Source organism: Balaenoptera borealis (assembly GCF_965194805.1).
Source record: "Balaenoptera borealis genome assembly, chromosome: 12".
Classification (NCBI taxonomy): domain Eukaryota; kingdom Metazoa; phylum Chordata; class Mammalia; order Artiodactyla; family Balaenopteridae; genus Balaenoptera; species Balaenoptera borealis.
The window spans coordinates 75,862,766-75,883,304 of NC_138869.1; positions in this window are offsets into that span (position 1 = coordinate 75,862,766).

Genomic DNA, 20,539 nt, shown 5'->3' on the forward strand with positions numbered 1-20,539 from the left:
AAGGGTGAACCCTGCATGTAAACTATGGACTTTTGGGGACAATGACGTGTCAGTGTAGGTCCATCAGTTGTAACAAATGTCCCCTGGGGTGAGGATGTGGATGATGGGGGAGGCTGGGTATGTGTGGGGCGAGGGGTACACGGGAACTCTCTATACTTTCCACCCAATTTTGCTGTGAACCTAAAACTTCTCTAAAAAATAAAGTCTATTAAAAAAATAAGCAAACTAGTTGAAAGTCAGTTTAAGGAGCAGTTAGTCCTCCAGATCCCTCCCCTACTCTGTGCAGGCAGGTCCCTTCCCCTCCCTGTACCACTGTAGATGATGGGAGATGCATATTCTGGAGTGAGTAAATGGAGGGCCTTTGGGCTGGAGGAAACACTGATGTAGGAGAGGCAGGACCACTACAGGGGATTGGGTGAACGACTCTGACATCAAGGGTTTCTAAAGGGCAGAGGCAGCAAAGGCCTGCCCACAGTTGCAAAGCTTTTAGAGTTCCATGCTTCAGCAGAGACCCAGGGACTTCCCTGGTGGCGCAGTGGTTAAGAATCCGCCTGCCGATGCAGGGGACATGGGTTCGAGCCCTGGTCCAGGGAAGATCCCACATGCCACGGAGCAACTAAGCCTGTGTGCCACAACTACTGAGCCTGCTCTCTAGAGCCCGTGAGCCACAACTACTGAAGCCTACGAGCCCTAGGGCCCATGTGCCGCAACTACTGAGCCTGCGTGCTGCGAGTACTGAAGCCCATGCGCCTAGAGCCCGTGCTCCGCAACAAGAGAAGCCACCGCACCGCAACGAGGAGTGGCCCCCACGCGCCGCAACTAGAGAAAGCCTGCGTGCGGCAACGAAGACCCAACACAGCCAAAAATAAATAAATAAATAAACTAAATAAACTAAAAAAGAAAAAAAAACAACCAGAAACCCAAAGATTCATAGACATATGAGGAAAGCATCTAATGTGAAAAACAGAGGTCAAAACAAACAGATGAAAGCAATTTGGAGGAAACTGTTATGCAGACAGAAAGAAACTTTTAAAAAAATTATTTATTCTCAGAGAAATGTGATATTGCATCCATGAAATAAGAATAAGATGCTATAAAAATGAACATTCAGAGAACAAAATGAGGTCTCAGAAATTTAAAACGTAACAGGAATGAAAATTAAAAAGGAAGACTGGAAGTTAAAGATATCCTCCCAAACTGTAGCAAGCAAACAAAGAAACAAAAACAAAGGAGGAAAACAGAAAAAACAGAGAAGAGAAAAGCCCTTAAAAAGTATTTCAAGAACATTTCCCAGAATTGATGAACATGAGTTCCAAACTGAACAGGCCAATGAGCATATAAAAATGTACCCTAACCAAAGCACAGCATCATGGAATTTCAGAACTGGAGACACAGATGCTACAAACTTCTAGAGAGAAAACTGAGTCACAGGAAAGGATCAGGACTCCAAACAGCATTGGTTGTTCAACAGCACTGTCATAGAAGATGATGGAGCATTGCCGTAGAAGTTCTAAGAGATTCTTCTGCAACCTAAAATTCCATACCCTGCTAAACTATTAATTTGTAAAATAAAAACATGTTGAGACATGCAAATTCTCCCCAAACTGCAACTCTCATTTACCATTTCTCACAGTGGGAGGGTGGAGGATGTGTTCCCTCCCCCAAACACAAGAAAAAGAAAGCAGAAAATCAACTAAGAGAGAGATTAGGATCCGTGCCAGGAGTAGAGAGCAAGCAGGTCCTCCTGGAGAAGTGAAAGGGCTCTGGGAGAGATTTCTTCAAGAAGATGAAATGCACAGAATGCCTAAAATTTGGACATATTGAGATGAGATCCACACTACCAGGGAAGATTTAGAGATTGAATCACTAATATGTATGAGGAAAACTAAGCAAATAAAAAAGGGCAGCTCACTCTAGAGAGAAAAAAATGTTGAAATAGTAATAATATACTACATGGTTACGCTATAAATAACATTTAGTCATAAAAATGAAGACACTGAGGTCCCATTTAACCAAGAGGACGATGTAACCATATTGGGAGAGTGGGGAGACACGAAGGGGTTCTGGGGGAAGGTTCTAATGGGGAGGGTGGATAAAAGATAATTTAATCTATGTCTTATAAAGTGAGAACTTAATTGGCACCTAAAACTGAAAAGTCAAAAAGTAGCGATGCAAGTCTCTTTTCTACAGATATGTATGCTGCTAAAACTCAAAGGAAGCATCTAAAAGAACTGAGAGTGGGGGGACTGGGGGTCGGGTGGAGGGGTGGAGGTGGGGGACAGGGAGCAAGGACACTGCTGCTTTCTTCACAAGACTGGTAGAGCTCTATTCTTTCAACCACGGCACAGCACGTAGCCCTCTGTGGTTTAATTCCGTGCTTATTCACCTGCCTGTCTTCTAGAAGGTGAGCTCTGCAAAAACCAGGCCCCATTCATCTTGTTGCCCCAGCACCCAGCCCAGTACCTGTCAGACAGCAGACCCTCAATTACGTGTTTGTGGAATGAATCATCGTAGGTTCAAGCTGGGAGGGAACTTTCATTTCAACCCTATCATTTTACAGGTTAGAAAACCGAGGCCCACAAAAGAAAGGGTGTGTTCCCCAGGGCTCGGGTGGTGAGTGACAGCTCCAAGGCTACACTGTCAACCTCTGGATTCTTTGTCCATCCTCCTGCAAGCCCAGGGGCCACCTTCGAATCTACAGAATAAGTGACGGTTTGGAAACAGAGCTGCTCTCGTGGGGAGAGGATTTAAAGAGGGAGGAGAGGTAACAAGAGGAGGGAAGACAAGCATTCAGGCAGAGGGAGATGTAGCTCCTACCAGAAAGGTGTGGCCCTGCCCAAGTCAGGAGAACGACATCTCCCAGAAGAGGAGGTGACCGTCTGGGACCCACCAGGGACTTCTCCCTCTGAGGCCCCACTGGAGCTCAGAGTTCAAGATCACACCCTATGGCTGCCATCCAGGATTCAGGAAGCTGCTACTGCTTCTGCCAAACCGGCCTCTCAACAGCCAGGAAGCTACAGAGTGGCCCCTGGGAGGCTGCAGCAGAAAAATGGCACATTTCCTCCACGTTTACCAGGAGCAAAAGCAGCCCAAAAGGGCATTCACTGCTGCTTCCAAATACCACCCAATGCATCTACATTAGGGGGAAACTAATTTGCACCCGGATCCCTATTGCCAGCGAGTTCTGAGAAACGTGGCTTTCAGCTCTCTGACATCTCCAGAGAAGGGTGGACCGGAGGTTGAGAGCGACGCTCCACAGTCCCCTCTGTTGATTTCACTTCATTCCTCTCCTGTCTCCCTCCGTCCCAGGCTACGGCACCAGAAACATCCCTTCTCTTCCCAGGCCTCCAAGGAATGCCCACCTGTCTGTGAGTAAATTCACGCAAACAGATGCCTGGAGGGACCCCTGGGCACCCAGCTCTGAATCACAGTGCGGGCTCTGCGGGCCTGAGGAGATACTAGTGTCGTTAATGTCCCCTCTCAGCCATCTAAGCATCCAGGATCAACGGGGGAGGGGAATTTCAGGTTTAGCTTGTGACATGAAAAGACTATTTGGCAGGATGCCAGTAGACAGGCAGGAGGGACCTCTGTGCCAGGGAAATGCCCACAGTGGGCAGCCCCGTATCCATCACAGCATGGGCACTGGGTAGCAGGAGGCTGGCCACGTGGGTCCCGGGGTTAGCAAGCTGGACAAGCCAGGAGACCGTCTCAGAGATAATATCCAATTGGGATCATGTGAAGTCTGGTGGTGTCCCAGGCAGGGTGGGGGGCTGGGGTCCGTCTGAGTCAAAGAGTTCCTGGTCACGGAGCCCCTTTCTCCCCACGTTAACCCCCAACGCAGAACCTGGCCTCCTGTTCCATCTTGCACTACCCTCCTCAGCCGGCTGCACTCTGGCCGGGGAACCAGAACGGTCCTGGACGAGAGCAAGTTGGGTGGCACCTCTCTCTCCCTCCTGGCATGGGAACACAGGTTCTCCCCTGGTCTCCCAGCCAGCCCCTTGTCCTGCCCTCTTGGAGTTGGACAGACTAGGTCCAGTCTACACTCCAGTACTTTCTAGTTGTGAGACCGCGGGCATGGTGATGTCACCCTTCTGAGCCTGGGTTTTCCCATCTGTAAAATGGAGCGAAAGGTAACATTTCTCCCAGGGATGTTGTAAGCATTAAACAAATAACATGTGTAAGGCTGTTGGCGGTGCTTGGCATATGGTCAGTTGCCCACTGCTGTGTAAAAACTGCTCCAAAACATAGTGACTTAAAAGAACAGCTATTTACTTCTCATGATTCTGGGGGCTCAGCTGGGCAGTACCTGTGCTCCTTGTGGTGGCAGTGGGGCACTCATTTGGTTACATTCAGCTGGAAGTTCAACTGTGGTGGCTGGACCCCCTTCAGCAAAGTGGGCTTCTCGCATGGCAGCCCAGGGCCCCAAGGAGTCCAGGCAGAAGCCGTCAGTTAATGCCTGGCCTAGAACTGGTACACTTCACTTCTGGTGCATTCTATTCTTCAAGGTGAGTCCCAAGGGCAGCTCAGACTCTCTGGGAGTGGAGATAGCCTCTGTCTCCTGGTAGGAGGAGCGACATGGCACAGAGATGGGAGAGATTGTTGGGGGCTGTCTTTGGAGACAAGGTACCAGCACATAACTTTAGGTCAGTGGTAGATGCGGAAGTCTGGCTTGACCACTCGGCTTTGCACCCTCAGGAGTCTGGCCCAGAGCAATGTTTCCCAGACGATGCAGGCTGTATCACTGGTGTCCCAGAGATGATTTGCAAAAAGTAACTTTGCTTGGGAATTCCCTGATGGCGCAGTGGTTAAGAATCCGCCTGCCAATGCAAGCGACACAGGTTCAATCCCTAGTCCGGGAAAATCCCACATGCCGCAGAGCAACTAAGCCTGTGTGCCACAACTACTGAAGCCCGAGCGCCACAATTACTGAAACCCACGCGCCTAGAGCCCATGCTCTGCAACAAGAGAAGCCACCGCAACAAGAAGCCCACGCACCACAACAAAGAGTAGCCCCCACTCACTGCAACTAGAGAAAGCCCGCACACACAGCCAAAATAAAATAAATAAACACAGCCAAAAATAAATAAATTTAATTAATTAATTAAAATATATTTTAAAAAGTAACTTTGCACTTTGAGTCTTTTTTAATCCTTTTGATAGCATCAAAGAGAAAGATGTTGGCTTAGTGCTAGCCTGTGTCTAACACACTCTACCACTAGCTATTGCTGGCCCGGCATTAGTGGTATCCAGCAGGCAAAGTATCTTGCCAGAACGTAGTATGTTGCTTTGTTTCTCATGCATTTATTTATTTATTTAAATAAATTTATTTATTTATTTATTTTTGGCTGCGTTGGGTCTTCGTTGCTGGGAGCGAGGACTTCTCTTCGTTGCAGTGCACAAGCTTCTCATTGCAGTGGCTTCTCTTGTTGCAGAGCATGGACTCTAGGCATGTGGGCTTCAGTAGTTGTGGCGTGTGGGCTTCAGTAGTTGCAGCACGTGGGCTCAGTAGTTGTGGCTTGCGGCTCTAGAGCGCAGGCTTAGTAGTTATGGCGCATGGGCTTAGTTGCTCCGCGGCATGTGGGATCTCCACGGACCAGGGCTCGAACCTGTGTCTCCTGCATTGGCAGGTGGATTCTTAACCACTGCGCCACCAGGGAAGCCCTCATGCATTTATCTTTACAATCATCAAGTGAACTGGCTTTCCACTCCTGAGGGTAATAGAACATTGGCTGAAGTAAGGAGAATCATCGCAACAGAGGGGTCAGAACCCAAGGGCTTCCCAGCTCCAAGCTACAAGCTCTCTCCTGATAACCCTACTTCCAGTGAGTCTGTTGTCCCCAGAAGAAAAGCCTCAGCATCCCCACCACCCTTACCTCCTTCACCCATTAAACTTTCCTCCTGTACATTAAATTCCACTCCCACAGACATTCCTTGGAATCTTTACAGGCCTCTTCCAGAAACTCCTCTGTGCTTTATTCTTTTTTCCTCCCTATTGAAATATAGTTGGAATCGATTTATTTATTTTTTTTGAATACAGTATTTTTTTTTTTTTTTTCTTTTGGCCATGCCACACGGCACGTGGGATCCCAGTTCCCCAGCCAGGGATCGAACCCATGTCCCCTGCAGTGGAAGTGCGGAGTTTCAACCACTGGACCATCAGGGAAGTCCCATTGTTTTATTTATTTTTTAAATTAAATTTATTGGAGTATAGTTGATTTACAATGTTGTGTTACTTTCTGCTGTACAGCAAAGTGAATCAGTTATACATATGCATATATCTACTCTTTTTTAGATTCTTTTCCCACTTGGTCTTTACAGAGTATTGAGTAGAGTTCCCTGTGCTATACAGTTGTGCTTTACTCTTCCCCAATACTCTCCCCGTTCTCTACTAGCAGGCAGTGTGGTGCAGTGGGGAGCACTTGGGGTCAGACCACTTTGGTGAGGTCTGGGGTCTATCACCTACTAGACACAGCCCCACCTTTCATGTTTACAGCCCAGGGCAAGAGTGCAGAGGAGACTCCCCAATTCCATATCTTGAGAGTTAAAAGCTGCAAATAAAGCTAACAAACCATTACATAAAAAAAGTTCAAGCTTCCTAGGTTGACAAATATATCTTCCTTAAAACCAAAAACGTGTAAGAGTGTGTACACAGAGCTATGCTTTTTCTATGATGACAGACAGAAAAATATAAAAGTCACTGAATTTTGTGTAATTTTATAGTAAGTCTTGAAATCAGTATAAGTCTTCCTACTTTCTACTTCTTTTCAAATTTGCTTTGACTATTCTAGATCCCAGTTTTTCTAGGTCTGAGAAAGTCTAGGTAGGTTGCCTTCATTTTGAAAGATATTTTTACTAAGTATAGAATTCTAGGTTGATGGTTTCTTTCTTTTCTTTTCTTTCTTTTTTTTTTTTTTTTGTTTTAGTACTTTAAGGATGTCTCTCCACTGTCCTATGGCTCGCACAGTTTCTCATGAGAAATATGCTATCACTCTTTTTCTTTGTTCCTCTGTCTGAGATGTGTTCTTTTCCCTCTGGCTGCTTATACAGTTTTCCCTTTCTTACTGGTTTTCAGCAATCTGATTATGATGTGTTCTTATGTGGTTTTCTTTACGTTTCTTCTGCCTGGGTTCATTGAGCCACTTGGCTCTGTTGTTTTTAGTTTTCATCAAACCTGAAAATTTTTTTATCATTATTTCTCCTTTGGAGAAATATATATTTTTTATTTCCCTGCCCCAATCAGGGTCTCCAATTTCTCATATGTTAGATGACTTGGTAGTATCTCAAATGTCACTGATGCTCTATTTATGTTTTTTTCCCCCTCTTCTTTTTGTCTCTGGGCTTCATTTTGGATGTTTTTTATTGCTGTATCTGCATATTCACTGATCATTTCTTCTACAGTGTCTAATCTGTTCTTAATCACATTCAGTGTATTTTTTTATTTAAGATATTATATTTTTCACTTCTGGACATTACAATTGGACTTTTTTTATAACTTCTGTTTCTCTCCTGATCATGTTCATATGTTTCTCTACCTTCTTGAATACATGAGACTTATGAGTGAGGCACAATTATATTATCTCAGTGTCTTCCTCTGCTAATTATTTCATCTCTTCATTTCTAAATCTGTTTCTACTGATTGATTTTTCTCCTGATTGTGGGTCATACCTTTCTACTTGTTAGCATGTCCTTTTGTTGTTGTTGTTGTTTGTTTGTTTCTAGATTTTTTTTTTTTTTTTTTTTTTGCCACTCTGCACATCTTGTGGGATCTTAGTTCCCCAACCAGGGATTGAACCCAGGGCCATGACAGTGAAAGCATCAAGTCCTAACCACTGGACCACCAGGGAATTCCCTGTTTCTAGATGTTCTTTTTTTTTTTTTAATTATTAGCACCTTTAATTATTATTTATTTATTCATTTATTTATTTGGCTGTGTTGGGTCTTTGTTTCTGTGCGAGGGCTTCCTCTAGTTGCAGCAAGCCGGGGCCACTCTTCATCACGGCCTCTCACTATTGCAGCCTCTCTTGTTGCGGAGCACAGGCTCCAGATGCGCAGGCTCAGTAGTTGTGGCTCACGGACCTAGTTGCTCCGTGGTGTGTGGGATCTTCCCAGACCAGGGCTCGAACCCGTGTCCCCTGCATTCGCAGGCAGATTCTCAACCACTGCGCCACCAGGGAAGCCCTCTAGATGTTCTTTATCAGACTGAGGAACTTTCCTTCTATTCCTAGTCTTCTGAAAGTTTTTAACAGGACTGGATGTTGGATTTTGTCAAACAGTTTTTCTACATCCATTAAAATGATCCTACGGTTTCCCTTTTTTCATTTGTTAATATGGTGAATTCAATTGATCGGTTTTCAAACATTAAACCAACTTTGCATTCCTGAGATAAACCCCACTTTGTCAGGATGTATTATCCTTTTTATATATTGTTGGATTTGATTTGCTAAAATTTTGTTTAGAATTTTTGCATCTATGTTCGTGAGGGCCATTGGTCTGAAGTTTGATTAGATGCTAGACATTGTGAATTTTCCATTGTTTGGTGTAGGAGTTTGTTGCATTCCTTTAAGCAGTGTTGGACTTTGTTCTGGCACATAGCTAACATACTTGAAGTAAGATGTATACTTTTGAGGCTTGCTTTTAAGATTTTTAGGGCAGATACAGAGTAGCTGTTAGTCGAAGGTTAATTTAGACCTCTGCTAAGGGGATATGCTTCTGAGGACTATACTCAATACCCCGTGTATTATGAGGTCTTTCCACTCTGCCTGATGGGAACACAAACTAATCCCTGCCCCGTGTGAGCTCCAGGCATTGCTCTGCCTTCAGTGGCTCTTTCCCGAGCCTTTCCTTTCATGTGTGTGCAAATCAGTGCTCAGCCAGACTCAAGGAGACACCTTTGCTGATCTCTGGATATATGTTCAGCTCCACTTCCCTGGGACTCTGGCCTGTGAATTTCTAGCACCTTTCTAAATCTGTCTTCTCAATCAGCAAGACATCCAAGCTCTGTTTGCATTCCCTCCTCCCTGCACTGAAGCCTGGAAACTGCCGGAGGCGGGGAGCTGGGGTAATTACAGGGCTCACCTCATTTGTTTCCCTCTCCCCAGGGACCAGTCCCGTGTTGCCTTTGTCCAAAGTCTGAAAATCATTTTTTCAGCTATTTTGTCTGGAGTCCTAGTTTTTTAAGGCAGGAGAGTAAACCTAGCCCCTGTCACTTCATTATGGCCAGAAGCTGAAGTCTCATTCTGTTAGTAAATTTCTTTTCCCATGTGGCTGTGACATGCAGAGCCTTCTAAACTGCAGATCCCAGGTCGGAGGCCCCTTTGCCTAAGTCTGAGATCACTAGTAACTAGATGTGTTACCTTGGGCCAGTTACTAGTCCTCTTGGTGCCCCCATTTTCATTACGGTCAGATGGAGGGGACAATAATTGTATTGACTCTAAGGACTGTCGTGAGATATTGGTAAGATCTTACACGCTTAGCACCCCTAAAACAGTGCCTGACACATAGTGAATGGGTGTTTGATAAATGTGGATTATTTCAGGGACAATCCAGACCCCCCAACTAGGGGTCCCTCAATCTCTCAATCTCCTCCCACTGTCTTCACTCAGAGAAAGAGGAATCCTTCCTTTTTTTTTTTTTAAGGCCATCACATCCCCTGTCTGATGAGTTAAAAAGATCCTTTCTGGACATATTTTCTCCTGATTTCTCAGCCTCTCTCTCTTTCCACAGACTCTTTTCCCTCCGACTAAAACATATTCCTGTCTACTGCCTTCTAAACACCAAGGAACACAAACGTTCCCTCTGGCCTCCCTCCCCCTCACGCTCCCTTCCTCCGGCTTTATTTCCTTTCTCTGCCAAATTTCTTGAAAGAGAGCTCTGTGCTCTCTGCCTCCCATCCCTCACCTCACACTCACCCCACATCTCTGCACAACCCGCCCTGCACGGACTCCGATCTCACCAAGCCCAGGGCCACCTTCTCGGGCAGTGGCCTTTTCTTAATCCTGTTCACTCAGCCTCCCTGGAGAATGTGACATCAGAGGAAACCTCTTCTTAGGGCTTCCATAATTGTCTGCAAAATGACCTTGAGACCCAGACAACCAGAGTCCTTGACAGAACAAGGAGTTCATGAGGCCAAAGAGCATGCCCCCCCCACCCCCGGAACACGTGACTTGTCTTCTAGGCCACGCTCCAGGTACCCAATATTTGGGCATCTTTGCCCAAACAGCTCAAGGCCCACTTCCAGAGCCTGCAAGGGCTTCCTGCCTTGGTTTGTCCTCTTGAGGGTGAAGCATGACGGGTGCGTGTGCCCAGGGCCTGAGGGGCAATTACGGGCAGCTGTTTGCAGGTGGAGAGCACGGACGGAGCTGGGGTTTATGGTTGGAATGTGCATGCATTCCATTAATAGGAGACCCTCACTCTGCAGGACAAGCTGAAAGTGTGAAAAGAAAGGGAGAGGGGCAGGCTGGGAGCCAGGAGCCATTTGCATTTCCCAGGCCCTGCAAATGTCAGGGGTGGGCTTGATTTTGCCCCCTTGACTCTCCTGCAAGCTCTCTGACCACTTTGCCCTGTCTCCTTCGCTGACTTTGCTCCATCTCCCATCCTCCTGGAAAAGGTTTCCCAGGAGCCGGCCTTTGGCCTCCACACTCCCTCCTCTGCCCATCTCTCAGGGCGCTTACTATGCATCGAGGGGATTCAGCATCTGCATGTCTGCCTTCTCCTCCAGATGGGAGTTCCTGGAGTCCCCTTGTTTCCCCTAGCCCAGAGCTGGCACCCAGTGGGTGCTCCATCCATGTTTGTTGAATGACAAAGGGAATGGATAAATGAAGCTCACTTATTCTCGCCCATGAACATCTAAACTCACCCTGCTAAGCTTGCATTTCCCCAGTGGATGTGATGAAAAGACCAAAAACAGGAGCTCTGGAGTCAGACTGCCGGGCTGCAAACACCCCTCTCACCACTTGTAAGCTCGATGTGTTCCAGGGCAAGTCATTTAACTGCTCTCTACCTCAGTTTATTCTTCTGCAAAGTGGGGATAATAATAGTACCTACTCCATGGGCACCCTGTGAGGAGTAAAAGATCTAACCCACAGCCTCCACTTCTCTTCCTCTATGTGTTTGCTGGTGCTCTTTGTCCTACTTGGAATGCCACTGGCATCATCTCTGCTTAGTGAATCCTACTTATTCTTCAAGACCCAACTTAAATGTGCCACCTCCTTGCAGCCTTCCTGGATTCCCACATCCTGGTGCCTCCTCCCCAGTTAAACACCTATGACATGCTTCCTGAAGGCCACAGTCCTACTCTGCCCAGGTTACAATTATGCCAGTCCAAGTCCCACTCTCCCTCATAGGGTTGGAGCTTCTTGAGGGCAGGGGATAGTTGGTGCTTAATGGATGCTTATTGAATGAATGAATGAATGCTTGCAGGATATTCCAGATGCCCTGGCAATGTCCGATAAATCTACCAGGACTAATTTTTAGGCAGCCCTGAACCAAGGCCTGCCTGTAAGATAGCAAACACATCTCCTCTAACTAACCCCTTGGATTTAAAGGGACTTTGACTTACTGAAAATCCACTTCCAACTTGCAAAGAGTTAATTATTAGCAGGGAGCTGACCCAGGAATGAAGAAGGGCAGAAGATCCTTCCCTCTGCCTGTTCTGTAAATTTGGAGACAGTATGGTGTTGTGTGAAGATTAAACGACACAGTGTTCTAAAAGCCCCAGCAGAGTGCCTAGGGCGCAGCTGGACCCCAAGAAATGGCAGCATCAGCACCAATGTTTTTTTGGTGGTTGTTGTTATTGTTCTGGAAGAACTGAGTTTGCAGGGCAAGAGGGCTGGCAAGCTGATTCATTTGCAGTTAGTAAGTAGCAATTTCTGCTTGACGACTGTGTTTCCACTTCCAACCCCATGCTTGTCGGTACACGTATTAGTTTCCTATCGCTGCCTTGACCAACGTCAGCGGCTTTAAATACCGCAGGTGTATCACCTCGTGGTTCTGTAGATAGGAGGTCCAACACGGGTCTCATGGGGCTAAACTCCAGGCGTTGGCAGGGCTGCGTGCCTTCCTGGGGCCCGGGGCCCTTCCCTCTGTCTTCAAAACTGGCAACAGTAGGCCAAGTGCTTATGCTGCCATCTCTCTGATCCTCTGCCATCCATGTCGAAAGCCACTGACTTTGTGTACCTTCTCTCTGTACTTCTATTTTTTTATAAATTTATTTATTTATTTTTGGTTGTGTTGGGTCTTCGTGGCTGCACACGGGCCCTCTCCATTTGTGGCGAGTGGGGGCTACTCCCCGCCGTGGTGCGTGGGCTTCTCAGTGCGGTGGCCCCCCTGGTTGCGGAGCACGGGCTCCAGGCACGCGGGCCTCAGTAGTTGCAGCACGCTGGCTCAGTAGTTGTGGCTCGTGGGCTCCAGAGCACAGGCTCAGCAGTTGTGGCACACGGGCTTAGTTGCTCCGCGGCATGTGGGATCCTCCCGGACCAGGACTCAAACCCGTGTCCCCTGCATTGGCAGGCGGATTCTCAACCACTCCGCCACCAGGGAAGCCCTTCTCTCTGTACTTTTAGCCAGGAAAGCTTCTCCACTTTTAAGGATTTCTGTGATTAGATTGGCTCCCCTGGGTAATCCAGAGTAATCTCCCCATCTCAAGGTCCATACCTTTAATCACATCTGCAAAATCCCTTTTGCTATGTAAGGCAACGTATTCATAAATTCCTGGGACATCTTTGGCGGGGGGGTCATTATTCTGCCTAACACAGTATACCGTCTTACAAGTTGCCCTGAGTATGTTTTCTGTGTGGGGACCATCCAGTCTCCTCTTCAGAGGGTCTCCCTATCGTCATCATAACAGCAAATCGTTCGGAAGGGTTACCACATGCCAGGCACTGTTCTAAGGAGCATGTATTTCTGCACTTATTCAGTCTTCACAGATTCCTCATGAGGTTCCCCACTCCGTAAGCGTGGACTGTGCACAGCCACTTCCTTCCCAAGAGCACAGCCAGGAGAGAGGGAGTAACTTCCCAGCAGAGAAACCTGACACCTGACAAACACCTCAGCCAGGTGATCAAGGTCAACATCCACAGTCATAAGTCATGTTGATAGGATGTAGCATTGAGACAACACCATGAGAAGGGTGCTTTACCCCTGTGACCTTCTCCTCCTCAAATCTATAATCCCAGTCCCATCATGAGAAAAAGTCACACACGTTCCAGTAAAAGGGCATCCTGCAATATACCTGACTAGTACTCCTCAAAACTGTCAAGGTCATCGCAAGCAAGAAAAGTCTGAGGGCTTCCCTGGTGGCACAGTGGTTAAGAATCCGCCTGCCAATGCAGGGGACATGGATTCGAGACCTGTTCTGGGAAGATCCCACATGCTGCAGATCAACTAAGCCTGTGCGCCACAACTACAGAGCCTGCGCTCTGGAGCCCGCGAGCCACAACTACTGAAGCCCGCGCACCTAAAGTCCATGCTCCACAAGAGAAGCCGCTGCGATGAGAAGCCTGCGCACCGCAATGAAGAGTAGCCCCCACTCGCCGCAGCTAGAGAAAGCCCAGGCGCAGCAACGAAGACCCAACACAGCCAGAAATAAATAAATAAATAAATTTAGAAAAAAAAGAAAAGTCTGAGAAACCATCACAGCCAAGAAGAGCCTAAGGAGCCATGACAACAAAATATAATGAGCTAAAAAAGTTTAAAAAAATATATATATATATGTATATATAATGAGCTGTCCCGGATGGGATCCTGGAACAGAAAAAAGACCTTAGGTAAAACTAAGGAAATCTGAATAAACTATGGGCTTTAGTTAATAATAAAAAGTATCAGTGTTGGGTCATTAATTATAACAAATGTTAATAACAGAGAAAACTGGCTATGAGATATATGGGAACTCTGTACTAGCTTCTCAATTCTTCTGTAAACCTAAAACTTTTCTAAAAAATAAAGTCGATCATAAAAACAAATAAATAATAAATAAATAATTTTATAGAACTCTACAACATAGGTGCCATCATTATCCCCATCATACATATAAGGAAATTGAGGCTCAAAGTGGTAACTTATCCTATTAATGGTGGAGCCAGGATTTGAATACTGGATTCTGGCTCCAAAGTTCAATGCTCTTAACCGCCATGTTTTCCTGTTTCTCTAGGGGCTGTCCAATCTCCCCCATTAGTCCAGAAGTTCCCCAAGGTCAGGATCTGTCTCTTCCCTCAGGCTAGGGCCAGTATTGTGCTTCTCTCTTCAAGGGGCAGGACTATATTTCTGCCAGACTGGGCACCATCTCCTGGCCACTGGCCATGTCCAGTGTAGAGATACAACCTGAGTTTTGGGGATAGACCATTGCTTTTTTTTTTTTTTTTTTTGGCTGCGCCGCACAGAATCCTATTATCTGGCCGAGCATGGAACCCGGGCCCTTGGCAGTGAGAGCATGGAGGCCTAACCACTGGACTGCCAGGGAATTCTGACCATTGCTTTTCAACTGGAGTGCTTCCCTCTACCCTGCCCTGGGGACACTTGGCAATGTCTGGAGACATTTTCAGTTGTCACAACTTGAGGAATGCTACTGGCATCTAGTGCGTAGAGGTCAGGGATGCTGCTAAACATCCTACAGTGCCCAGGACAGCCCCATAACAAAGAATCATCCGGCCCCCAGGTGTCAAGAGTGCCAAGATTGAGAAACCCTGAGATAGACCCTATTTCTAACACTCTCTCCCATTTTCCTCATAAAGACAGTCATATGTGTCTAACCACACGTACCAATTTCTGGTTTGGGAAATCTTGTCACTCTAAGTATAGCAGAGACTCTGCAATGGAGAGCTCCACCCAGGGGAACAGAGGAGGGAGGGTCCCGCGCAGGGTCCCGCTACTGCCTCTTCCAGCCCCTGTCTCCATTGACTAGCCTACCTGACTTCCAGCGTGGCCCTTTTGGCAGAGAGGTGCCAGGATGCCCTATTTCCTGGGGCAGGAGGAAGTTCCCAGCCCTGAGGAGGTCACAGCTGAGTCAGCCCTTCTTGGCTTCAGCTCTGAGAGCACTTGTAGACCTGAAAGAGACATCCACATCACAGCCTGCTCTGAGCAGCCAGACCGGAAGGCGTGGCGGGCAGTGGGGCGCAGACAGCTGCCAGGTCAGCCCTGTCCTCGCCCAAAGCCTTCCCGAGACTTGTCAGACAGGCATGTCATGGCAGCTGGGTCCCTTTGGGCAAGTTATGACTTTCCGGACCTTGGTTCCTTTATACATTGAAAGCGGAGAACACTCACTCTCTCTCCGTGGGAGGATAAAATGGTCAGGGAAAACAGCTTTATGGAGCACTGACTCAGGTACCCCGTTCCAGGTGCTGGAGAAAGTGTGGTGGACAAACAGCACCCTGTCTTCAAGGAGGGCACCCCAGGTGAGGGGAGACAGAAAATTCAGTGGTCCACATGGGTCTGTTTCTGGTGGGGTCTGCGGTGGCTGCTCTGACCTGCTGGTGCTCTGTCTGTTGGCTCCCAGCTTCATGTCCTCCCTTCTGTGTTCTGCAGGTGCTGGAAGCTAGCAAACTACATTTCCCAAACTCCAGTTAGGTTCTGCGAATGGGAGGAACCGGTGAGAGACGGGAAGGCATGAGGGAGGGAGAAGCAGAGTTTTCTGCTTCCGCAGCTTACTTCTGAATTGGCAGCAGCAGCGTGGACACCTGGAGTGGGCACTTCCTTAGCATCAGTGGGCAAGAAGGGTCCCTGCTTGCTGCTCAGGGGCAGCTGTTCCAGTGGCAACACTTCCAGCTACTCAACCCCAAGTGTGGGTTTGTGGGTTCCAGCCCAGGGATGGTAGCAGCTTCCTAGCCTCTGAGCATCACCTCCTCCCTTCTAAGACATTTGTGACCAATTCCCAGTATTAAACCCCCTTCTGCTAAAAGCACCTAGAATGGTTTCTGTTTTCCTGTTTGGACACTGGTATGAATGGTAATAAATGAGATGATAATGAAAATGTGAAAATGGCTTGCTTCTTATTACTGCAAGGTCCAAAGCAGAAAGGAAACCCAAGTGCAAACTCTCCGTGATTTTCCCCTTAGTGGGCATCTGACATTATCCCACCCATCAGCTTGGCGACTTTAAGCCAGACTGTCTATCACCCCAGTGGGAGTCCACGGGCATCTTCAGGGGCCAGGATACACAACGCCCCCACCCAACAACCCCCCTTCCACTCCTACCACCACCTTCATCACCTGCAGTTCTGTTTTATTCTCTAGGCTATTCAGAAGCACATTCTGATTATTGGATGCAATTCCAATCTCCATATATTTTGCTTTGTTTGTTCTCTTCAGCAATGTCAGATTATCCTAAAAAAAACCCATAGACTCAGAAACAGGGCCACGGAGGTGAATAAAATTCTTTCTCCCCACCTTCAAATGTCACTTTATGCAGATATCTGAAATTCCACCGCTGAAGCAGTCCTTCAGATTAAGGCAAGTAATCTTAAATGAGGCTTTCTGGGCTTCTATGGATCTCCCAAACTTGTATTGGAAATGCTATGTTTATTTGAGGGAAGTTTTTTTGGAGAGTGCCCATAATTTTCATCAGATTGTCAAAGAAATATGGGATCCTGAGAAAGCTACAACCAGGAGGTTAAGGCAAGGCCATCTGTCAATCACATATATTCTTTCAGGAAGAGTGGTACATCATTGTCTCCAAAACGGGATTCAGGAAGAAACACTTATTTATATTTACTTCATTTATATTGGATTCATTCATATTTACTCTTTGTCCCACCCTTTCACTTTTAAGCATATTTATTATGTACATTATATATAACATAATAGCACAGGTATATAATTTATAAGTAAATGACACATATGGGGATTGATGGGCAATTTTAAAAACTTGATATAGGTGCACTGTCAAAATACTTTAGAGGAAGCAGGGCTTGAACACTAATGTTCATTGCAGCATTATTCATAGTAGCCAAAAGATGGAAACAACCCAAGTATCCATCAACACATGAATGGGTAAAAAAAATGTGGCATATCCATACAATGGACTATTTATTCACCCATAAAAAGGAATGAAGTTCTGATACATGCTACAACATAGATGAACCTTGAAAATATTATGCTAAGCGAAATAAACCAGACACAAAAGGACAAGTATTGTATTCCACTTATCTAGGATAAGCAAATTCATAGAGACAGAAAGTATATTACAGAGTGCCAGGGGTTGGGGGAAGGGAGGAATGGGGAGTATTATGGGTTGCATTGTGTCCCCCACGAAAGATACATTGAAGTTCTAACCCCCAGTACCTCAGAATGTGATGTTATTTGGAAATAGAGTCTGTGCAAATTTAACAAGGTTAAGATAAGGTCATTTTAGAACTGGCCCTGATCCAGTATGACTGGTGTCCTTTGGACACAGAGACAGACATACACAGAGGGAAGGTGATGTGAAGACACAGGGAGAATGGCCATGTGACTGGAGTGATGAATCTACAAGCCAAGGAACTCCAAGGATTGCCAGCAAACACCAGAAGCTAGAGGAAGCAAGGAAGAATTCTCCCCTAGAGCTGTCAGAGACAGCATGACTCTGCTGACACCTTGACCTCAGACTCCTATCCTCCAGAACCGTGAGACAATAAATTGTTATTGTTTTAAGCCATCTAGCTTTTGGTACTTTGTCACGGCCAGCCTAAGAAACTAGGGAGTTACTGCTTAGTAGTTGCAAATTTCTATTTGGAGTGATGAAAAAGATTTGGAAATAGATAGTAGTGATGGTTGCACAACATTTTGAATGTAATTACAGCCACTGACTTGTACACTTAAAATTATTAAAATGGAAAAATGTATGTTATAAATGTTTTACCATAATTTAAAACAATTAGTAATGTAATATACCAAAACCTACTAAATTGTACACTTTAAATGGGTAAATTGTATGGTATGTGAATTATATCTTCATAAAGCTGTTAAAAAATGGTTTGTATGTGGAGGGGCAAAAGACCCAGAGTACCCAACACATTATTGAAGAAAAACAAAGTTGAATAACTGACACTACCCAACATTAAGACTCACTATAAAGCTACAGTAATCAAGAAAGTGTGGTATTGGCAAAGAATAGAAAAATAGATCATTAGAACAGAATAGAGAGCCCAGAAATACTCACATAAATTTAGTCAATTGATCTTTGACCAAGGAGCAAAGGCAACCCAATGGAGCAAAGACACTTTTTTCAACAAATGGTGCTGGAACAATTGGACAACCACATACAAAAAAATAAAAATAATCTAGACACAGACCTTACAGTCCTCACAAAAATTAACTGAAAGTGGATCACAGACCTAAATGTAAACACAAAACTATAAAACTCCTAGAAAATGACGTAAGAAAAAACTAGATGACCTGGCAGTTGTCAATGACTTTTTAGATATAATACAAAAGGCAGGGTCCATGAAAGAAATGATTGATAAGCTGGACTTAAAATTTAAAACTTTTGCTCGCAAAAAGCACTTTGAAGAGAATGAATAAACAAGCCACAAACTGGGAGAAAATATTTGCAAAAGACATATCCTTTCTTAAATTTTAAATTCAAATTTTTTATTTTTTAAAAATTAATTTATTATTTTTGGGGGGCTGCGTTGGGTCTTCATTGCGGTGTGTGGGCTTCTCATTGTGATTGGCTTCTCTTGTTGCAGAGCACGGGCTCTAGGCACACAGGCTTCAGTAGCTGCAGCACGCGGGCTCAGTAGTTGTGGCGCAAAGGTTTAGTTACTCCGTAGCATATGGGATCTTCCCAGACCAGGGATCAAACCCATGTCCCCTGCATTGGCAGGCTGATTCTTAACCACTGAGCCACCAGGGAAGTCCCACAAAAGACGTATCTGATAAAGGACTGTTACCCAAAATATACAGAGAACTCTTAGAATTCAACAATAAGAAAATGAACCACCCAATTTAAAAATGGGCAAAAGACCTGAACAGACACGTCACTGAAGATGATATACAGATACAAACAAGCATATGAAAAGATGCTCAACTTCATATGTCATTAGGGAAATGCAGTTTAAAGCAACAATGAGATACTACTACACACCTATCAGAATGATGAGAATCCAAAACACTGACAATGTCAATGCTGGTAAGGATATGGAGCAACAGGAACTCTCATTCACTGCTGGTGGGAATGCAAAATGGTACGGCCTCTTTGGAAGACAGTTTGGAGGTTTCTTAGAAAATTAAACATACTCTTACCATATGATCCAGCAATCATACTCTTAGGTATTTACCCAAATGAGCTGAAAACTTACGTCCAACAAAAACCTGCATACAAATGTTTATAGCAGCTTTATTCATAATTGTCAAAACTTGGAAGCAACCAAGATACCCTTCAATTAAAAAAATGGGAAAAGAAACTGTGGTACTTTCAGATAATGGAATATTATTCAGTGATAAAAAGAATGGGCTATCAAGCCATGAAAAGACCTGGAGGAACATTAAATATATATTATTAAGTGAAAGAAGCCAATCTGAAAAGGCTACATAATGTATGATTCCAACTACACAAAATTCTGGAAAAGGTAAAACTATGGAGACAGTTAAAAATATCAGTGGTTGTCAGAGGTTGGGGGAGGGAAGGATGAATAAGTGGAGCACAGAGGTTTTTTGGAGCAGTGAAAATACTCTGTACGATACTATAGTGGTAGATACATGTCGTTATGTGTTTGTCAAAACCCACAGAATGTACAATGCCAAGAATGAGCCTGAATGTTAGCTATGGACTTTGAGTGATAATGATGCGACAGGGCAGATCCATCAGTTGTAACAAATGTAGCACTCTGGGGGGCATGTGGATGATGGGGGAGGCTGGGTATGTGTGGGGCAGGGGGTGTACGGGAACTCTCTATACTTTCCACGCAATTTTGCTGTGAACCTAAATCTACTCTAAAAAATAAATCTTTCTTTTTTTTTTAAGACTGGCACTGTCCAGAAAATTTTAAGAGGTTTACTTATAATTGTTATAAAGTTGAATTACTTAAAAAAAAATAAGTTTGGAGGCCAGTGCATAAGGGCATTTATACGTGATTAACAGCAGCTCAGAGTTAATTAACTTCCCTGGGGGATGAAGAGGATCTATCCAGTAGAGGATCAGCCCTGAGTCCCCTCCCTCCCCCCAGGGAAGATGGTGCTGAAGGGAAGGCTGTGAGGCTTAAGCAAGTTGCTGAACCTCTCTGTGCTTCTGTTTCCTCACCTGTGAAATGGGGGAAATATTGGTACTTAGTATTAACTGATATTTAATGTTGTGACTATTAAACTGGTTAATTCATGTAAAGTGCTGTGAACTGTGCCTGTCGCATAGTGAGCACCGTGTAAGGTGCTGGACACGTGCCCTGTGAGGCTCCCCTTGCTTGCTGCTGGGTGAGCGTCAGGGAGGGCAGACCCGGGCAAGGGAGCTACCATTTACTGAAGCCTCTGTTGTTGTACCAGGTGCTCACTTAATTTCTTCCCAATTGTGAAGTGGGAACCATCCTCCTGGGTTTACACGACAGAACTGGAAGCTCAGAGAGTTCAAATGACTTGCC